At 41.7% G+C, this 21,846-nt stretch overlaps 1 long non-coding RNA gene across 3 annotated transcripts in view; it reads left to right on the forward strand.

Moving 5' to 3' along the window:
• The first annotated feature begins 11,566 nt into the window (after positions 1-11,566).
• Positions 11,567-21,846, forward strand: part of LOC118177454 — a 28,195-nt gene continuing 17,915 nt past the window's right edge. For all 3 annotated transcript variants that reach the window (XR_004755801.1, XR_004755803.1, XR_004755802.1), the window contains exons 1-2: positions 11,567-11,716; positions 11,815-11,942. This is a non-coding gene — a long non-coding RNA (uncharacterized LOC118177454). The remainder of the gene's footprint in view (positions 11,717-11,814; positions 11,943-21,846) is intronic.

The raw sequence follows: 21,846 nt of genomic DNA on the forward strand, positions 1-21,846 counted from the left end.
TGGAATAATTCACAGTGAATAATGATCTTGAAATAATTCACATCCCAGGTATGGGCTTTTTAAAGGCCCCCAGAATTGATCAAGACCACCTTACAGCAGGACCCTGAGATTTCTGCCTTGACTTGGAATTCCTGGCCCAAGACTTCTGATTTACTTGCACCCGCCCTAGTAAATGTGCTTACAGTGGCAGCTTGGTTACAAGGGAGATGAGGATGCTGTTATTAACAAACACATTAATAGCACTTGAAGCTGTAACAATTCACAAGCCTGTGTTTAAGGCAGCTGGGAGCAGCAGCTTATCCACAAGTGCTGAGCAGTTCTGAGATGCTGGGGATTTCTGAGTGTTAATTAGGATTTCTCCCCCAGGTCACCGGGGAAATGCTTGCTGTCTGTTTTAACTTGGCCTTTTCTCCCTTTACAAAGACAGAAATAAAACATTAAGAAATGAGAAGATGGTGCAAGAATGATACAACAATCAATCAAATGCTTGCCAAAGCAGGAGTGGCTGCCTCTAAGTGACACTGAGAAAACAGAAGCAACTTTCTTCCTAGATGAAAGGTGAAGTAAGAAGATCTCGTTAGCATATTTTAACGAGCTACTGCCCTTTTGGCTGGCAGACAGTGACTTCCATGTGTGCATGGTGCAGCTTGTAGAGGAGGTTGGCTTAACTCCTTTGTACGACTGTGGGCTCTCAGGCTGCAGATGGAGGCTTGCTGTGCCCCAATGGTGGGAGCTGCAAGCTTCTGAAAATGTGCTAATGCAGTCACAGCAGGCCTCAGTAAAGGAGGAGGGACATGGCAAGGTCTGTGTGAACATAAAGTCACTGGATTTGAGAAGGAATCCCACTTCCCTAGCACTCTGTCTTGCTACTGCCCCAAAAGAGCAGCTGTGAGGTTTAAGACGATGTGAGGCATCCTGAAGGGTGAATAAAATCACTTTCATTTATCAGATAATGCTTTCTCCTTACCTGCTCTGAATCTTCTTACAATAACTCTTTGCAGAAGTGCTTGGTATGGCTTCCTGCTCAATATCCCAGAGATATTAGAAAGTAGCTATGGGAGATAAGGGCTGATTATTCACAGTGGGAGCTTAATCATAAATGGGTCCTGCTACAAATAAACATCTCTAAACAGATGCCTAGCACACAAGCAATGTCTCTATCCAGAGATTTATTTTATTTCATCAGTTTAAGATAATTGACAGGATTTTGTTTCATAAGTCTGTTTCAAGTTTGGGAGGAGATTTTTTTTTTTTTTTTTTTTTTTTTTTTTTTTTTTTTCTGGAAGCTTGCAAGGATAACTTGCAGCAACTTCAGTTTTTAAACATGTTTAACAGTAGTTCAAAGTAAAAGCCACAACCGTGATCACAACTGATGGATATGGCCCTTTGGCGAGGCAAGCTAGGGGGATTTGGCAACCCAGCCCTTCTCAGCAAGGATATCATGCAGTGCTTGGGGATGTTGGCCCGCCAGAACAGACAGCTTTACTGCTGGCACTGCAAATTAGGGCTTTCTGTTGTCTAAGCACTTGATCAAAAGCTTCTTGTCAGGAAGAATTAGTAGCTAAGAAAAAAAAAAAAAAAATCTTGGGCTTGAAGCAAGCTGATAAATGATGTTTTTCCTTCTGGACCATCCATCATATTTTTTTCTGATCATAGTGATGCAAAGGATGGCTGAGTTGTTTTTCTCAGTTTGCTCTGACTTGCCATATGCAAAATATTTGTGTATGGGTGCTAATCCTTGCTCTCAGATGAGTTCCTCCATCTGTCTAACGAAGTTTTATACCCATCTGAATTTGCTTTTCAAGCTGGAACTCCGTTTGGTCTCTGAGGTGTACTGGCAAGGCGTTTTTCCAAGATGCTTTCTTCATGCTCTACTGAATCACAAGAATGCTGAATAGCTGTCAATACCATACAGGATAATAGGAAATGTAGTAGGTGGTCTTATACATATATTTAACCTCTAATGGGGATTCACTGGCTTCATTTCGGTTCCTCTACAGTCAGGAACTCTCCAAAGTGCCCTGCAGTGGCCAGACTCTGCCCATGCTCTGACTGCAATGGTGAAAAAGTGTTTCCTTTTCCTGCTTCTCCCCTCCTTTGGTAAAAAAAGTATGGTGGAGATGATCTGCTATAGGTATGATCCTTCACTCAGGTAGTAAATTAATGCTATGGATCCTCAAAGGAATTTAGCAGAAGTCAGATGCAGGTGTTTTGTATGTCTGGGCACTGATCTGCCCAAGCTTTGACATCAGATGTAGATTCAGGGATGTGGCTTAAGGCACATTGCTCAAAATGTGAGCATCAAGGGGAATTTTTTCTCACTCGCTACTTGAAGGGCTCGACCATTCATTAGCCAATAAAATATATATACATTGCTGCAATATTATTCAAAACAGTTAATGAAATAGCAGTCTTGATTTTCTTCTAGTACATGTAAAATTTGGCACCTGCAGCAAGAGCTGAACAACAAAATAAACATACCCATGCATGAAGCAGAGCGTTTCTAGCTCATGGCTTGCTTCAGCTGACATACAGTTGATGTCTTTATTTGACATGGCCTTCAGGAAGGATTTCTTTAATTCATTTATAGACCTTGAAGTGTAAAATTGATCTCTTCTGGCTGTTTCTGATACTTCTTAGCAAACAAATGCTCCTTCCCCCAGGAAAGGCCTTTATATACTTAATGATATGTAGAGTAACAGGAGCTCTACAGTCAGCAGTCTAAAGGATAAGGCTTGAGCTATGACTGTTTCCTTGCTTATTAGGTAAGTGATGCATTAATTCTGTTGTGATGTTTATCTCAAGTAGCACTATGTGTCTGGATGCTGTTAAGTGGCTTAATTATCTTTTTCTGTCCTCTACTTGCAAAGAGGTCAAATGCAGTACAAGGGAGCAAAGCCCCAGTAATTTGATATTGAACTATTTTCAAAGGTTATTTGTGGTACGGCAGCTTTTCTCCTTGTCAGATAGGAAGCACTGCACTGTTTTGAGAATTCTGGAGTCTTGGAACATGAAATACTTATTTCTGAATAATTTCAGGAGATGCATAGTCCCTGATATTTGCATGAGACTCTTTTGGTAGAAACCTGTTAGCACTGAAGACAGATCAATTAATGAACAGTGTTACCTTCAATAATTGTATTTGTTTGAGCTGCAGTGTATTTCTGATTACAAAATGTAATTAGAACATGAAGCCCTTATCACTTAAGCTAAGGTACAGGCTTAAGGTACAGGTACAGTACCTTAAGCTAAGGTAGAGGTGCTAAGGTGCAGGTGGAGTTCTCAAATTCCCAGACACTCTAGTGTCATTATTTAGTGACTGCTTAGTGCTTCCTTACACATTATGGCACTCAGTTTTCTAGTGAAAAGTTCAGTCTTGTCCATCAGAAACTTCCAATGTGACCAAGCTGCCCTGGATGACCCAGACTGAAGCAGGATCCCACGTGGGCTTCAGTGTTGACACAGAAATAAGTATTTGATGGAATAAATCCATGCTGCCAGATTGCAATATGGGATTTTTGTTTCTGGATGGACTTGATCTCTTGTTTTGCAGGAACAGTGTGATTGGCATGTCTAAGCAGCAGGAAAACACTAGACAGCAGGATAATTCCACAAGGAAAGAGAAGAAAAGGGTAAGCTAACTCATGTATTTTAATTGCAGTTCCGTAAGAGGCTTCACCATAGCAAACAGATAGCATGTCAATAACAAAACACAAATAAACCTGGCAGAGCAAATAACCTTTCCCCTTGCTAATTAATGAACCTGCTAGAAAATTCCAGGCAGGAAGTGTTCAAGAGACTTTGTGATGCTGTCACCCAGAGATGTCAGCAAGTCAATGTGGAGTTGAACACGAGCTGTGTAGATAAAGCAGGACTGACAGATCACTTCTGTGGACGTTATTATAACTTCTGGAGATGGCAATGAAAACTAGAGAGTTCTAAGGTTCTAAGCTACTCTGTTTGATTTATTCCTTTAATTCCTGCTAGCTGTCAGTCTAATCAGGGGCTGTGTGAACTTGGTTGTGATTTAAATCTTACAGGGGAGTGGTTTGCTTAAGCTTCTGTATAGGGAGCTGGGGTTTGGTGTGGTCCTTATCTGTAACAGGCTGTCATTTGTTGTGTGGCCTCTGTAGACAGCCTCTCAATTTGGCAGCAATAGCACCAAAAGCTATCACAACCTGTCTGAGCAGCAGGTAACTGCAAATATTTTCATAAAAGAACATGCAGAAACAATGAGCCTCTGAAAGCCCTCAGATTAAAAGTAAACTGGAACAGGACTGGCCTTGGATGTGGCATTTTTAATATTTATGCAGGTTTTTATTGAGGAGAAACTATAATGTATGAAATTCATCTCTTAATGAGATCATCAGAAGGCTCTCACTACTAGAAAAACCCTTCCTAAAGCCTGGTGTCTGTTCTCAGTCTGTTATGCAAAACCAGGCTCTCTGATATGATCTGGCACTTGGCAAGCAAAATTCTTCTGCAAAATGTGTGAATTGCAAAAACTCTTTGTTACCAGATCCTGATGTCTTAAGTCTTACTAAAAGCTCCAGAGCTTTCAATAACCAATCCTTTATTTCAAATTCTCTGAAAACACTGAGTACCACCAGCCATCAAATGCAAGAACAAAGGGATAAGATTTACTGGGGAGACTTCAAGTGAAAGCGCTTCTGTGTCCTGCATTTCATCCTCCACTGAGCTTGAGCTACCAAAGAAATACATAGATGGCAGCACATCTGTTAAAAACACAGCAAGAACAATCTTTCTGCTTTCTCATCTTAACTACTTCAACAGAGCCAAATCCTCTCATCTTCCTTCATTACATGTTTACTTGCATGCTGTAATCAAATGTAACAACCTGACGCCCAAGGTACCTCTCGAGTGTACAATGCACACAGATTCTCAGAGCTGGAAATGCTTTTTGTTGTCTGACAAGTGGTCTTTGACAAGCCATGTGTGCAGCGAGTGATGCCAGGCACTGGCATTGTCACTGAATAATGTGGAAGCAGCCATGGGGTTGTGCTCTTTGGGTTTAGGGTTTAAGATCCCCTTCACTTCCAAGTTAAGCTCGTGGAGAGCTTCAGGCTGGAAATCTGATTTAAAGTGACTGGGCTGATAGTGCTCAACAGAACTCCAGCAAAACAGATAATGTAGAAAGTGTAGGGGTGAAGTCTCTAAAGCCAAGTCTGTATTAAGCTATTTTAAAAAATAATGAAAAATCAATACTACTTCCTGTCTTCATTTGCTATCAGGTGAGAATTTGGTGTTGCTTGTAATTTTTTTCTCAGTGGCTTAGAAGCTTAACTTCTATCTCAAAAATGAGCTTGAATATTTGGGGAATGAAGTGACATTTATGGGGCCCAGTAGTTCTCTGCCTATATGATTCTTCCACAGGATTCAACAAGGGATTGTTCAAGGTGCTTCCTGGTTAAATAAAATCTTCTGGAGCAGTGTTCTGCATTTAATGTGCAAAGCTAGGGCTGGCTACCTAAAACCTCTCATTCTGGAGAATTTGGGGGCATTGACAGGTCCCCTAGGTCCTAAGGACCAGGGTAGGCCCATGGGACCATAGAGGCCTGTAGAGGTAGGCCCATAGAGGCCCAGACACCTATGGTAGAGCTGGTGGCATACTCAGATCTCAGGCTGAGTGGATCCTGCTGTTTGGCTTCAGGTCCCCGCTAATTCTCCAGCCGCAGCAAAGCCCAGAAGAGGTCTGCACAAAGCCCTGGCTGCAAAATAAACCTGTTATGTACAAACCATGAGTGTTTGGGAGACAAAGGGAAGGGAGGTGGCCCAATTGCTTTCCCTTGTAGTGAAGAAGGAAAGATGTATTATCAAAAATGGTTTTTCTTTGTCTCGCATAGCTACAATAAAAATGTTCAGGCTGCAGAACCATGAAAAGAAATTCATTTACTTGGACTATGCAAGGAATTATGATGAGATTTCTAGCTAACGGCCTTTGACAGATAGAAGGGGTAATAGAAATGCAACTTTATTCTCAATCAAAGAAGCAATGAAATGAGCTTTTTAAATGATAAACCTTGTCACACTGAAGCCATCTATTTGTTTTGTGAAAGAAGCAGTTTCTGGCAGAGCAGAAAAGGGAACTGGGGAGGTCAGTGGAACAACCATCAGGGGCAAAGCAATCAGGGGACACCAACCTCAATTTAGTGTAGCTATGGTTATTGCCCTTCCCAAAAGCAATCAGTGGCTGTGTAAAGATGCAGTTTACTAGTGCTTTGTGCTGTCCCAGCATAGCTGAACTTCTGGTTAGCACTCCATGCTTAAAAATCACACCCTTGACCACCAGTTATGGCAGGGAAAACCCGCATGCTACCACGCTGCTGTGGTCTAAGTAGGGGTGCAAACTGACTTGGAGTGTTTGCAGTAGGAAAATACCAGCACGGAGCGATTGTCTGAATGAGAAGGTTGAGTGCTGGTCAGCAAGAAACAAGAGAAAGTACACGGTGCTTTTTACAGGTCACTTCAAGGCTTTCAATATCAGATTTTCTTATAACCAGACACTAGCTGCCATGAGATTGATCTGTCTGATACAGGGGAAATAAAAGCCCTGGAAAGGAATACTGAGGGGCAGGAAAAAAATATTTAATGTGATAGAAGCAAATGGTGCTTCTGGGAAATAGCTCTCAAGAAATGCCAAAAATGCTAATTCTAAATACATGAGCTTTTCCAGCCTCAGCAATAAGAGATTAACAACAAAGGATATTATTTTATCAGGCAAAATTAAGAAGATAAAAAGGTACTAAATAGGTAACATTAGTGAAGGACCCAATTTTGTGCCTCTGTGAAGTGAGAAGTAATTTCACAGTTGTTTTCCAGTGGATGCTGACTGGGACATTAATATTCTGCTGCTTGAAGAGCTATCACCAGAGCTATGTATGGGCTGGACCACTTTTATTCTGAGTGTCTGCAGAGATCACAGCAATGTAATAAGTGTGTTATGGGTGACTCAGGCCTGATAAATCTTCAGGCTCAGGCTACGATTTACAGGAAGGAAAAATAAACCTTTTGAACCACAAGATGAAAAACAACCCTGTGTCTGTTGCTAAATATAGCCCTGGTTGTGAAAGCAGAATTTGATTTGCAGAAATTTACTGAGGTAGGGAATGGCAAGTCTGAATATAAAGTAACATAACGGGGTAAGAATCAGCAGCATGCATACAGAGTGGCAGAAAAGGAGGATGACAACAGAAACAAGACAGTCGCAGGTTTTAAACAAGCAGGATTAGTCTGTGCTTTCAGCTGGAGCTTGAAGTCTGAGTATTTGCTTCAGCAAGATGGCAGCAGCCATGGGAGGCATTCGGGTTTCACAGATTTTCACCTGTAGAAAACATCCATCGCTTCTTCCTTACCCTGGGGTATAACAATTTTTTACTGCCTGAGAGTCTAATACCGTATGTTTCAGTGGAGCTGTACTTAACTCATGCCTGTTTAAGTCGTATGCTTATAGATGACCCAAGGGATGGATCCAGAGCTCATGGACTTGAGTGCAGTGTCAGTGGTCAGGGATGCTGTACTAGCCAAATGAGCTTAATATATATCACTTAATATATACCATTATAGCTTAATATATACCACCATATAACACTTTTTGCAAAGCCACTGCAGCCAATGCTGGTCCTAAACACCCTATTAACTAAATGTTTTGAAGCTGTTACAGCATACTAATAATGATGAATACTTTTTGTGGGTGCTGTGGAGTGCTGTAGGGAAAATCAATGGTCTGCGTGGGAATAAATCTTGTTTTTTTTGTCTTTGCAGCAAAATATATCTTTTGAAAGTACAGAGAAGATGATGACTAAAAATTGGCCAGAAAAACATATCAAGATCAGTGGAGAATAACTACAATGAAAACATGTATTGTAGACACTAATGATAACATGAGTAACTGTGAGCCTGAATTTTTAAAAGGAATACAACTTGACAATGTATCACTTTTGGACAGATTTTATTATTATTATTATTATATTTTTTTTTTGCTCAGTAGTGGAGTCCATCCTAAGACTTTTTAAGTTCTGTGAATCTGGAAGATTCAGTGCTAGAAATTCCATTGCCCTCCCTCCCCATGCAGAGTTTTGGTGTGTGCATATTAAATGTATAACCATGTTAATATGCCAGATATCTGCCAAATAATTTCTACTGGATCTGGAAACATAATTGCTGCTGAGACAAAAATGATTGAAAATCACTTGAAGTGTTCAAAGTCCAGCTGAGGCAGAAATACGTATTCTGGCTCTTTATTCTTCCAGTGACTGCATATCCATTGAAGTCAGATAAAACACCCAGCATTACTCAACACTTGAAAGACTGAATGGCATTTGTGCTGCAGTTGAATTGTTCTTAAGAAACTACTAGAATTTCAAACCCTCAGCCATTTTTACTGCAAACTGATACTGTCCCAACTTGTGCAGGCTTAATGAAAACTGGCGTCCTTTAAACCAAAAAAAAAGAAAGTGAGAAGAATCAGGTGTCCTCATTGTATAAAGAAGAAAAGCTGATATTCCAGAGATTTTACAAGGACTATATTTTTCACAGATACAGTTCCCCAGATAATGGAGCATACCTCTATGTACTGTTCAAACAGTCTTAAAGAAAAGACATACATAAAGGTTGGTTTTGACCTAGATTTTTCCTTGATAGCTTTCCACTTAGCTGCTAGTGGACAGGCAGAAAGCCATCAGTCCTGTTAGCATTATTAATGCCTGCAAAAGTGGTAAGAGAAATGACTGATAACTGACTTTTTCCCTTGTCCTTACAGATGGTAACTCCTGTGTCCTAATACCTGGTTTGAACACTTACACTCTGAGGAAAGAAGCTGGACATGGAGGGAGTGATGCTCAGATTAGGGAAGCTCTGCTGAGGTACACTGATTTATGCTACTTGCAGCTGCTGGAAATCCAGCAGCACTGAAATCAGCATCACAGAGATTTATACCAGTTTGGAAATCTACTTTTTTTTTTTTTTTTTTCCCCTTCTTTTCAGAATCGGGCTCTCTGAAGTCAGTGGTGTTATACAGATTTATATGAATGACTTTACTAAGAAATCCCTACACACTACCCAAAATCACTGTAGTACTTAGGAGCATCTTCATGTGACAGATGCTATCAGCCTCTTTTCTGCATGCTGCTTATCTAATCACGTGGAATTGGATGCTTATATTGCGCACAATTGAGTCTGTTAGTGGGATCCTGATCTGATTTGGGGGTCCCAGAGCTGTGTGAGGGATTATGAGGATAAAAGGCATGGAAACACAGAACAGAGATCTAGAAAAATGTGATTGTAGATTACATTAAAAGGCCTGAAGATGCTTTTGTTATGCCTAACATGAAAGAATAACCAAAACATAAACAAATTATATCATAATCCCATAAACAGGCCATTTTAAAATGCAGCTATTGAAAAGCATTTTTTTTTTCTGTGTAGAATTTGGTGTAAAGATTTTAATAATTTCTGTCTTCTTTATAAAAAGGTAATGTAAGTTTCCAGTGCACAGGAGTCCCAGAAACCTAGACTTTCTTATTAGAGCCATAAAACCTCACCCACCTAAATGCAATTGCTGATCGGAAGCAGCTGAAATATTTCAACCTTAAGGCAAATTATTTCCCAATGTTATACTTTTACTGCAGCATTTTGTTATAAAAGACTGGGTGGTATCTATCCCCAGCCATTCCCTAGTGCATTTATCTTATTTGTTCCTCCCTTCTCTACCTTTTATTCTGAGTACAACTGAAGGATTTGAAGATTTCCATTAAATGGAAACATTTTTCTTTCTTCTTTTTTTTTTTTTTTTTTTAACATCTTTCTTTTTTTTTTTTTTTTTTTTTTTTTTTTGACTTCTCTCCTAAATTACCTGTGTAAGAGTGTCTATCAACGTCAGAGCAAGCCAGGCGTGCAACAGCCGGAGACAAATATAGAGTCTAACAAAAACACACAGGCATAGGAGAATGCCACAGGAAGGAGAACACCTCCAGTTCTTGTGACAGATGCTTCACTTATCCACAGCAGGGATTTGTTAACTTCTCCACCATGGGCCAGGTCTTGGTCTCACCAAAGTGTTGAATGCTTCAGTAAGAGTTATCCAGGAAGAGACAAATCTGTTTGCAAACATTCTTTGCTGGGGCCAGATTTCTTTTAAAGATTTGAGCCCCATCAGACACCACAATGGCAAAGAACTCTGCCAGCACTAATGTTCAATTTAAGCAATTTAAGAAGCAATGGGAGAAGACTCAAGGCTTATTTCAATTTTCAGCTGGAGACGGGACAGAACCTGCAGTGCCTGAGAGCTGGGAGAAGGGCTAAAATGAGATGAGCCACCCCACTCCCAGGGTTCAAAAATCCACTGCAGCTGGTGATGTAATTGCTGTTGTTTTTAAGACCATTAGGTAAAACTCATATTAGAAATAAATATTTTAGAGAGGCCTTCATTTGTATGCCCAGTGTTGGTGCTAAAAATATGAGAAAATAAAGAGATAATTGTCCAAGTCCTGTTGATCGTGGAATGCCTAAGAGTTCTTTAATAACAGAAATAAAATAGATTGATATGCATTCCACCACCTACTAAATTCAATGGGTTTGTGCTTATCTGGGATAAATTAGCACATGCCTCATGTAAACAAGGTATTGGATCTGGCAGTTCGCAAAAAATCTATGATATGAGAGGATTAATGTGCTTTTAAATTTGTTTTTGAAAATGACATGGGCATTAAACTGATCAGCTCAGCTGCAATGTGCTTGTCCAAAGAGTTTTGCAATCCAATAATCACGTAACAGACTTTCCTAGAGATCTCAACTAATGCCAGATGGAAAAGGGGGAAAAAAGAGAAATGCAAGAAATGAGAAGAAGGGTTGATGCAGTCTCACCACCGAGAACCCTCCACCCCCACCTTTCTCCTAGACTCAACTTCACTCCTTCATTCCCTACTCTTCCTCCTTGCCTACTCTTGGAGTCCAGCACTTTTGTTTTCTGTAATAAAATAGCATCATCTTGGTATAATCCCAGGCAAGGTGATAGTCGAGGAGAACCGCTCTTCATCAGACCCCTGGGCTCTGTTGTCCTCCCTGGCAATGCTGCTCTCTTTATAACTGGTAAGGAATTCCTCCCTTTGGAAGGCATTCATCACTAGAGCTGTCAAAAATTACTTTTGACTAGCTTACAAAATAAGCCATGCTTTTAATTAATCAGATAGAAAGACAAACATATTTAAGATACAGGTTGCGTAATTTATTCAAAGATGCCTCAGTCAGATAAACTACCTAAGATGCTGTTGATTTGCCAAAATATATATTCTGCTGATTGATCTCCCTGGATTTTGTGGGTAAATTTGTTTGTAATATTGAAGACAAGTTATAATACAACCAGATTGTGTTTTCAGTGTTTTAGAAACACCCAGACTGAGGCCAGAGCCTCCGTTGCCATAAATTAACTCACCTGCATTAGGGTCCAGTGTTTCAGCAACCCTCTCCTATCCACCTGGGAATAATAAAGGGCATTGTTAAGGCTTTAATTGCCCCTTAATCTATTGAACAAGGAAATAAGACAGGGGAGTAGTACTGATCTCATTTTTTTTTGACCTGCCTGCCTTTTAGTCATACCTCGGGTCAGAAGTGGCTTTTTCCCCTGAGTGTTTCTCTGTGTGAGGGGGCGGACAGAGAAGACTTAAAGGCGGATGGCAGCACCTATCCTTACTGCTTAGATGTAATTACTTTGATTATGTTACTTGTTGCTGGAAATAGAAGAGTAAGCTCTTCTCCCTCCAAGGATTCAACCTCACTGAGTTTCTGTTTGTTCCCCAGCACCTTCAGAGCACTTCACACCTGCAGGTGCTACTGAAAAAAATGCTGACTTGCAAGTGGACTGGATACAGGAACGTGAAATGGAGGAAAACGCTAAAATGTTCTTCCAGCCTGGCTGCAGCTGGAATGTAAGTGCATGCTCTTTTCTTGGGTTTTGTGAACTGTAGCTTGATGATGTTCTTGGGGACACTGCGGTACAAGGTGCTACTAAACCCTGCCTGCTGAGTTTATTTACTCTTACTGCTACAGCTAACCCCTGGAGGGGTTTTTGAGACGTTCACTTGTTAGGAGCATTCTGCTCCTGGAGGGATATGTATCAGTTGTCTGAAAAAGTAATGAAATAATTCCGCGGGAGACGTCTTCCGCAGAACAGCGTTGAGCAGGTGTCTGGCCCGAGGGGTACCTGGAGAAGGGCAGCGATGGAGGCGCCGCGGGTTTTGCTTTGGTGCTGTAATTAGGTACAGGAAGGAAGATGAGAGAAAGCCCATTGTTATTCTGCTCAGAGCTCAGTTTTGCTAACGCAGCACAGCCTACGCTTCTGACTCACTGGTCTCTGCCAAGCAGAGGACTTCTTCCAAGCAGAGCTGCTTGACTCAAAGTCAGATCAGAGCAAGCAGGAGCATTTCCAGGGCCTCTCTACAGGCAGCTGCCATCTCATCTTCCTTACCTCTTGCTTTGCCTCTAGACAGCTTGTCGTGTAATTTTATGGAGCAGGTGGTAAGGGAGAGAGGTCATCAGCCAGTACAGATATCTTTTCATTAATCTCTTGACTTTTTCAAAGGCATCTGAAATAGGCACATCAAAATTAGAAGGTCATGTAATGTGTATAAATCAGCCAAGCTGGCAATGCTTTAGCTCAATGCACTGTTTGATTCAGCAGGAGGTGTTTTTACAGTATTGCAAGGGTATCTTTCTGCTGTCTTGAGCTGGCTGCCTGCCTGCATGCATGGCTGTTGGGAGCCTGTCTGTCAGGAGAGCAGGAGCAGGTTACTCCAACACAGGAGGGCGAAGCTATGAAAGGGAACAGCTGTGCCCCCGTAAGCATACGGTATCCGTGACTCCAAATCCCTTTTGTGCAGAGGACAGATCCAATATGGGCATGTCTAGCAGGTTAGTGTATCGTCTCCTTTGTTAGGAAGAAGGCTTACAACCTGACACTTCTTATAGTATCACCTCTGGGCTTTCTGTGCTTTCAGAATAGCTGTCTTGATGCTAGGAGCTAATCTGCAACTGGTTTAATTGGTCTACAGACATACGGAGCAATACCAACTGGTAGCAGCTGGATATCTGGCTGATAGCTCCATGTTCTTGTTGGCTAGTTTAGATAACATTAAAAAAAAAAGTGGAGATTACCTCTGAGAAGTCATCCGAAGCTTAAAGATCGGCGTAACAGGAGGATTGGGGTGCTACTAAGTTTTTCTAGAGGAATTTTTCCTCCTAGTTCCTGTGGCAGAAATTGTTATCTGTATATTGTGAACAGCAAAACAGAGCAGCTTGCTCAGACCCTAGTGTGGCATTTCCTTGGTTTTATCATTAGCTGTATCTGTAGGGTTAATTCTTTTCACACCTTCTGTGGAAACTGGGAGACACCCTACTGGGCTGCAGCAATTTAGATGTGATCAGAACCCATCGCATTTCAGCACAATGGTGCGGGTAAGCTGAGCTGAACATCAAGTGTCTGATTTGAAGCTGTTAAATTGGAGAGGCCATGCTGAAGGAAATGCGCCATTCCCTAATAGGGCTGGACAAGGCTTTATTAGGTTGGTTATTGGAATGATTTGAAATTCCACCTTTGCTCCAGGGAATTGCAGAACTAATTATAATATGGCAATAATATCTTTTCGACAGAGATCTGAGAGCACTTGATGAATGTTCCTTATGCCTTTTGTGTGGTGGGTGAGAAGGATCACGTTGTCCACAGGTTTGCCCATTTTTGAAAAATGATTATGGCAGGCAAGAGGTGGGTCTCCTTTAATGAGCTCCAATCCTTTGATGTAGTTCCTTTGTTCTGAAGGACTTTTGTCTCCTTGGGGCACACCTTACGCTGCATCGATAGAAATTTCATAGGCTATTTTGCAGGATCACTGTCACTATATTTATGGCTGGCTTTTTATGAGTATACTTTGTGAGAAGGGTTTGGTCTAAATCAGAAATGAGAGGAGAATTGGTTATTTCTTGTGGTTATTACCCTGGAAGCAAAATTGAATTTCATATGTTTTAAGTTGCTATACTGAAATTTGGTCTCCTTTTTCCCTTGGCATTGTATTTTGGGTGGCTAAGGAATTTCATTTAGAATAATTTTCTTGCTAGTGCACAGGAAATTTTTTCTGCCAGAGAAAATTACGTTGAACTTGGTGTCAAATATTTCTTTGCATGGGCAGGATGAGTTCAGCTGTCTGCATATGCAGTATTGAAGAGGGAACGTGAAACTTGTTTGTCTAACCACCATGTTTTAAGACTTACAACATACTTTCAGTCTCTTAAAAAGAAAACAATGTATTATCATGTGATCATAGACCTACATGTATAAATATTTCCAGGGAGACTTGTTTTGTTAAGGTATTAGTCAGGCTGAGAAGGTGGAATTAAGCTAAATGGTTTGGGGCAACTTTATTGACCTCTAACAATAATCAGTGTATTATGTTTGCTTGTGGTGTCCTGTAATTTTAAGGTTATGAGTAACCTTCGGCCTCTGACCTTGAGAAGGGATGGAGTGATAATGGTGTAAGTTAGCAGCTGTTATGGCCCCGATGAATTTTCTGCTTTTCCTTGATTTTGGGGAGGCTTCTTTTTAGAAGAGAAATGAAGACTCTTGCTTGTTTTTCTCTTGCAAAATGATGGTGGAAGAATTCTGCAGTAAGATTTCCACAGGTCCTGTCTTCCCTTTCCTGTAGGAGCTGGAAGGACATGAGGTAGCAATGAATTCTTTAAAACCTGATTTGGTCTTGCTGGCAAAAGAAGGTGATGAAATAACCTGAAGTATATAATTCCAAATCAGGTTCTCAGCGGCACCTGTGTTTTTTTCTGGAGTGATAGAGACAACCAGAAGCTTGTCCATATAAGACTTTTTTTTTTTTTTCTTACAGACAAGAATACGAGAATTGCATAGGGATGACCAAGTGACAATATCATTTTTTCTCTTCAGTATATGTAATGCAGAGAATAAAAAAAGCTTTAGTTCTTGGTTTCCAAGACCCTGAAGAGTAGTGGATACACAATTGACTACTTTACTTTTTTTCCTCCAATTTTCTGTTGCCAGGAAAAATCGTGGAATGGTTTGGGTTGGAAGGGACCTTAAAGATCATCTAATACCAAACATCCTGCCATTGGCAGAGCACCTTCCACCAGCCCAGGCTGCCCAAAGCCCTATCAAACCTGTCCTTGGGCACTGCCAGGGATGGGGCATCTGCAGCTTCTCTGGGCAGCCTGTGCCAGTGCCTCACCACTATCATAGTGAAGAATTTCTAATATCTAACCTAAATCTCCCCTCTTTTAATTTAAAAACATTATTCCTTGTCCCATCACTACACTCCCTGATGGAGTCCCTCCCCAGCTTTCCTGTAGGCCCCCTTTAGGGAAGGGAAGGGGGTGATGGTGGTGGGAGATGAGTTTTAGGAGAAAAATGTGTTTTTCTGAGCCAGAAGTAACGTATTAACACAAAAATTGGGTTCTTATTCTGCATTGCGCACTCCTTCACTGATAAGGAAGAGTCGGAGTCGAGTCAAAACTATTTTTATTGGCTATGCATATTTTAAATGCCTATTTCCAGGAAAGTTAATAGGCACAGGTATATAACAGCTGCTCCCAACCCCTGTGTGTCCTTTGGGAAAACGTTCAGTTGGTGCAGAATAAGAGCCATCTCCAAGGAACCCATGCTGTATTTCAATGGCTTATAACTAGCGTACCTGTTCCTGTGTGGCCCTCAGGAATGGGGTGTATCTCATATCATCAATGTCATCACAGCTTTTTCTCTGCTCTTGCAGGGGAGTGGAAATTTAATACTGATTAATACTAACAATAGACTGCCGCTGTCTCGCTTACTTTGACTGTCTGTGCTGGCCAGCAAATATTGTATGAGATATGAAGGTGTCTGTCCCCTGCCCTTCTTTCACCTACTCCTTGTCACAAATGAGCCCTGGGCACAGAAGCACAGTCAGGAGCTATGTTACTCTTCATTCTGCTCATTCATCTCCGGGGCAGGAGGTTAATTTGGGTAGCCAAGAGAATAAATACAGACTCTGGATGTGTTTGAAGAACTGCTCTGGCACTGGAAATACCCTAGCTTCTGCCAGCACAGTTCCTTGCCATGCCTTTCATTGTGTTCCCAGTATGCAGGGCACAAAATTCAGCAGGTAGGAAATGCTGTTATTAATGTGTGGGGGGTGGTGTTCATGGGGCAGGAAGCTGAGCACCCACAACCCTCGTGACACACAGCATCTCCCTCCAGCTGAACTGGCTCGTGGGCCATGTGCCTGTCCTTGGCTATGGTACAAAATGGCTGAAAGGCAGTCACAGAAGAGATAACAAGCCTGTGGAGATACGGAGAGGAGGACAGGGACACATCAGAACTAATAAATCCTTCTGAAATATTGATTTAACTCCTTCCATACCATCTTTGTTTCTCTAACTCTTTGTGAAGCATCAATTTTCAAGCAGTACCTCATGTCATCTCATTACCTGGGGTAAATGCCAAACTTCCCTGAATTGTGCTGTGCACTGAATGGCTCGAGTCTTTGTATGGAATTGATGAGGAGTAGACTTCTAATCCTTTTTTCCCCAGATACCCGAGATTCTCAGGAATAGGGATTGGAGGCTATGAAGCAAATGTTTGGAGAACATCAAGTCCCTAAATTAGGCATCAGTTATCTGCTCTGCTAGAAACTTCCATTGTGATCCTGAGCAACTTAAATCCAGATCTATAAAACTTGCAGAGGAGTTGCTCTTCCATGGCTTCCAATGAGACTGTGGTGCCTATAACTTTGTATTTAGGGGTGTGGACTCTTAATCAGGTCCTGAGATCAGTGGCATTTCAGCACCGAGGAAGTTCTGTGGCTGTGAGCTTTAGTCTCTCTATCATTATCTATGAAAACGGAGTTGGTAATCTTCCATTCCTCCTGTTGGTAATTCTCTGGCCTGTTTAGCCTGTCCCTTCTTTCTAATAATAGTAGTTTCTCTGCAGTTTAGCAGTGGAAAAGGCCTTATTTTTTGAGAAAGTTCATTTCTATACAGTGCCCAGTGCAACAGAGTGCAGATACCAGCTGGTCCTTGGTGCAACAGGAGCGTCTGAAGGCTTGGGCACTAAAATATCCTCGGGTAGAGAAGCTTCTCAGACCAGTGCAGTTAGGTATTTTTTTCATGCCATGGAGAGAAACAATCTTTGGGTAAAAGAGTTTCTAAAGAGAAGCTGTGGTAGATCGGGCTGTCTCTATTATGTAACTTAATGTATTGCAGCAGCATGACTCTACAGTTCTGTTACAGCTCTCTGCTGGTTACAACATTTTATTACCCTGTGGATGCCAGGATTTGGAGATGGGGTTTTATTGATTGCTGTTAGAGCAAGCTGATGTTCAGCCAGTTGAAAATGGTTTCAAAGAACTAATTTTGCTGATGTGTAGTTTTTTGCTTTTTAATTTTTCTTCCTTTAAATCTGATCTCAGTCTGGTGCTCATGCTAGGCTTGAATGTCGCAAGAGAGCTTTGTCTCAAGTGGGCTGGTGTCAGGGAATTCACAGAAAAATATTTTTTTTATAACCGTAGATAAAGGAATCTGTCGTGAAATATTGCACAGACTACTGGAGAAGGCAGAGAGAAGGGTTGACATTGCAATTTTTAAATTTTCAAAGTGAACTTGGGTTAGAACATTATACAAATAGAATCAAATCCATGAAGTGTGGCATTCGTGGCAGCATGGGGAGGGAGCTGGAGCTGAATCCTGAAGCTTTTAATGAGTTGAGGCTACCACTGAGCTCATGAGGGTATGATGGCAGAGTGGGTCAATTGCTCCAAGTCCACTGTGTGCCAAACAGAGCTCAGAATTTTAACAAATAAAAGTCCTATTGAACACTTCTGCTCTCATAATTAATTTGTGAGAATGAGACTTAAACACAAGGCAAAAAAAAACGGCACCATCACATGCTGCCAAATCCAGAACTTGCCAGGCTTTCCAGTTAGTTGAATTCCAGATCGCTGTTGATTGTCTTTAGTTATCAGAGTCTGCAGATCGTATGAAACAATGGCTTATACGAGTGTCACAAAATGGAAGAGATTCTTCAGACTGTTAGCATCTTTCTCATTTGGTTTCATGAGGCAGGGAAGCAAGTATAAAGTGAGTATAAACTGAGGAAGGAATAATTTTTTCCTCTCTAATGAAACATTTCTGGCCGCAAATTAAAAGCGTATCTATTTTCAGATTATCAGTTTTGTTTTAGCACGTTGTGGTGTGACATGTGAAATGCAGCGTTCACTGCTAGGTGTGGCTCTGGAGTCAGAATTTCACCGCATTCGTTGGAGAACTCTGGGGAACATCAAGTTCAAGGAAAATTATTTTTTCACTGAAAACACTGAAGTTTTGCAGAACTACTGAGGTTTCAGTTTTTTTTCTGATTAACAAAAGAGGAAAAAACACATAGGAAGCAACAAGGCTTGAAGAGATGCTAGAATGTGTCTTCATCTCAAGGCAAGCAACAGAGAAGCTAAATGTATGCCTACTTTCTTATTAAGAGGCTTCACTCTAGCTAAGGGGGAGGCACTGTGATCCAGGGGTGATGTGGAGAAGCTGGTGGGAGTCATTACCTGTTTCCTATGGCCTTCCTACAAATATCAGAAAAAATTGCATCTTAATTCAGTGCCAGCAAGCTCAGGCTCTGTTTGACCTGGGACCCTGGAAGAGACTGTAGTGTTGCTTTGTCTTGGTTTCCCTGTGTGTGCAGTAGGGCTAAAGATACTTCTATGCTGTTTCCTGAAGTCTACAATTAGCTGCTACATAAGTGGCACAACGGACAATTCATATAATTATGTAGGAGTATCGCCTAATTAAATGATTATCTATGCTAAAGATGGCGCATTTGCATAATTATAAAAGGAAAGCTGGATTGAATATCAGAGTCTGGGCTCTGTGAAACAGCTATAGGATACTTGCACACCTGTACTTCCTAAAGCTATTCTGGTGTTGAAAATAGTATTGGCCACACTGGGTAAAGGGAGAAGCAGGAACATATGTGTTCCCACCCCAGAGGCAGAATTCCTGCTCTCCACTCCAACAGGCTTGCTGCCAAAACAGCTCGGCTGCTCTACGTTTTATCTGCAATGCATCAGTAGTTTGTGCAGCCCCTTTCTGGCACCGTTCTGATCGCCTGTGCATAGATGCAGCCTCACCAGCCTGCCCCGATGAAATGCTGCATTCAGCTGTAACTCTTGGCTTGCTGTGTGTTAGCCAACTGATGCTTTCCTGTGCTGAAATTGCAGTGTTCTGGAAAATCCAAAAAGCAGGCATCTTTACCCAAAGGAGGGCTTTTCTTGTTGAGGATATCTGAAAGATATCACAGCTGTGAGGAGATACTGTTCATCTGTAGAAACATTTTTAAGATTTAACACACAAAGGGGAATGCAGAAGGCTACCCAAGGTACTGATGAGTCCTTGAATTGCTGTCAGAACAGCACATTTTACATGGTTTGTAAGGATAAACATAAATCCCTGGTTGCTTGCTTCCATGCACAGCAAATCTGTTGCATTTTGAACATATTGTTCTCATGTTTCTCATGAGATGTATCTGCTTTGCTGCTGGGAGATGGGTCCATGCGCTGTTGCGCTCCCACTCAAATAACCTTGATTTTTTGGGTAGGCTGGCTCTGGAAATCAATGAAACTGTAACATAAGGGTGTAGAGTAAAAGCTGGAGGTCCAAAATTGTCTGTCAGGCTTGGTCACCATCCTGCATTTTGTATTATCTTTTACACTGGTGTAGAGACAACCTGGCTGCGGTTTACATGCCTTTGCACCAATACATTTGTGTGATAAAGGTGACAAAAAGCTTCCATCTGTGAGCAGAGCTTCAGAGCTTGCAGTGGGGACAAGGCAGAGCTCGGTGCAAATGCCATGGGATTCTCCATAACTTTTTTTCCAAATCTCCAAGGGATGTAACAGGCTTGGATTTTTTGTTTCAGCTATATACAGATATGGAGAAGCAGTTTGGAGGGAGGCTGATATTGCAGCTGGAGTGAGATTGGGAAGGCTTTGCCCACTGGGTCATTGGGGTTAAATTTTGCTAAGAGATGCCAATACATAATTATAATGTCTTGCTCAAACCAGAAAGCAAATATATGTTTAGTTGTCCCCCACTGGGGTCAGATGAGGTATAAAACAATAAGGAGTTGGTCCCTGGTGGGCTTTTAATCAATTTATGGCAGCAATGGCCAAACTCTTTGCTTGATCTGAGAGGCTTTAGCTGAATTCTCATTGTGAAGAGCCTGGAAGCTGGTGAACTCTGTTTAGATAACTGTGTTTTTCAGGGATCTGGGCTTTAGTCTGCTGCTCTCCATCCAACTAAGGTGTTTAATGAGGATATGGAAAGCTGAGAGTTCCTTGTGAGCACTTGGGGTGTGATGTGAGAAAAGCAGATTGCCTTTGGAGCATCTCCGTGTGGCGCTACAGACGTGACATGGCATCTGGGGAATTTGGGAAGCTTATGAGATATTAAGGTATTAAACTGCTTATAAATAGCTGAAAGGATGTGCTTGGAGGTGTTGAATTTGGCTGTTAAGAGGGGCTGCAGCCCCACGCATGAAGCAGGAGCAGCAGTTGCATCTTGGTCCCTCACTGACCTGTTGAGGGAGTTAGGGTGAGAGAGGGTCTAAACTCATGTGGAAATCCTGGGGGAAGATGGCATTGCTTGTGAGATGATAGAACTTGTGGGCCTTGTGATGGAGAAGGGCAAATTCTTTCTCCCCCTCTATCACAGTTAACCTTGAAAGGACTAAGGGAGGGACACTTCACCTCTGCGGTATGGGTGGCTGAATACAAAATGGGACAGATACCTGGGGACTGCTTTTATAGTAAGAAATCAGATCAATTCTTTGGGATGCATTGCTGGCACTGCTGCACCCCACAGCCCTCTTTTATAAGCAGTGAAATGCCAGGTCGCCAGCTGGGAGGGGGGACAGAAGAGGCTGGTGCTGTGCCAGGAGGAATGATCCCGGCGTGGAACCTGCTGAATGCCAGGAGCAAGCATTCAGTCAGTCAGAGCTGGTCTTTTCTTTGAAGCTATCCAAGGGAGCTCATGAATATGAGCTATTTTGAAAATAGCTGTGGTTTTCATCAGCCCAGGAAAGGTGCACTGCTGGGCTGAGGAGCTCACAGACTGATTGGTATTTTTCCTGGCCTCCCAGGTAATGTTTATCATAAGGGATGTGGCTGTGATCCGAAGTCACTGTCAAAACGGGTGAAGAGAGAACTGGCAGGTTTTTGCTAATATATGGCATGCTAATCCTGTGCCCTTCTTTTGGTTCCATTTCTCTAAAAATGTGAACTACTTCATGGGCATTCATGAGTCCATAGAGCACTTCCTCAACTCCAGATGAGGAAATCAAGGCAGGGTGAGTCTTATTTTTTAAAGGCAGCAGATCATAAAGCTAGTAAGACTTGGTTCCTGCAGCCCTTTCTGCTGCTTTATGTGGTTTTGTAAATTCAGCTAAATATCTAACAACATGCCTAGATGCAAATACGAGCTCTTGGGCCAAAATGTGTCACAGGCTTTAGCTATTCAACAGAAACTTGAACCAGAACAGAAAAATCTTCAGCTGAGAGCACCAATCCAGCCACTATGCCTCTTCTGCCTCTCACAAAATTCAGCATCTTTCCAGAAATTTCAGTACCTTTGGTGTAAAGGCAGTTTAATTTGAAACGAACTGCCAAAAATCCTACCTCAGGCTGTCGTGGTAGGAAAGACTACTATCGAAGAGAGGTCCTACCCAATATTGTTTCCCCTTGCCAAAAGCAGAGTCATTTGCAGAATCTGTAATGCATTATGCTCATTTAA

Source organism: Oxyura jamaicensis, chromosome 22 (genome assembly GCF_011077185.1).
Source record: "Oxyura jamaicensis isolate SHBP4307 breed ruddy duck chromosome 22, BPBGC_Ojam_1.0, whole genome shotgun sequence".
NCBI lineage: Eukaryota > Metazoa > Chordata > Aves > Anseriformes > Anatidae > Oxyura > Oxyura jamaicensis.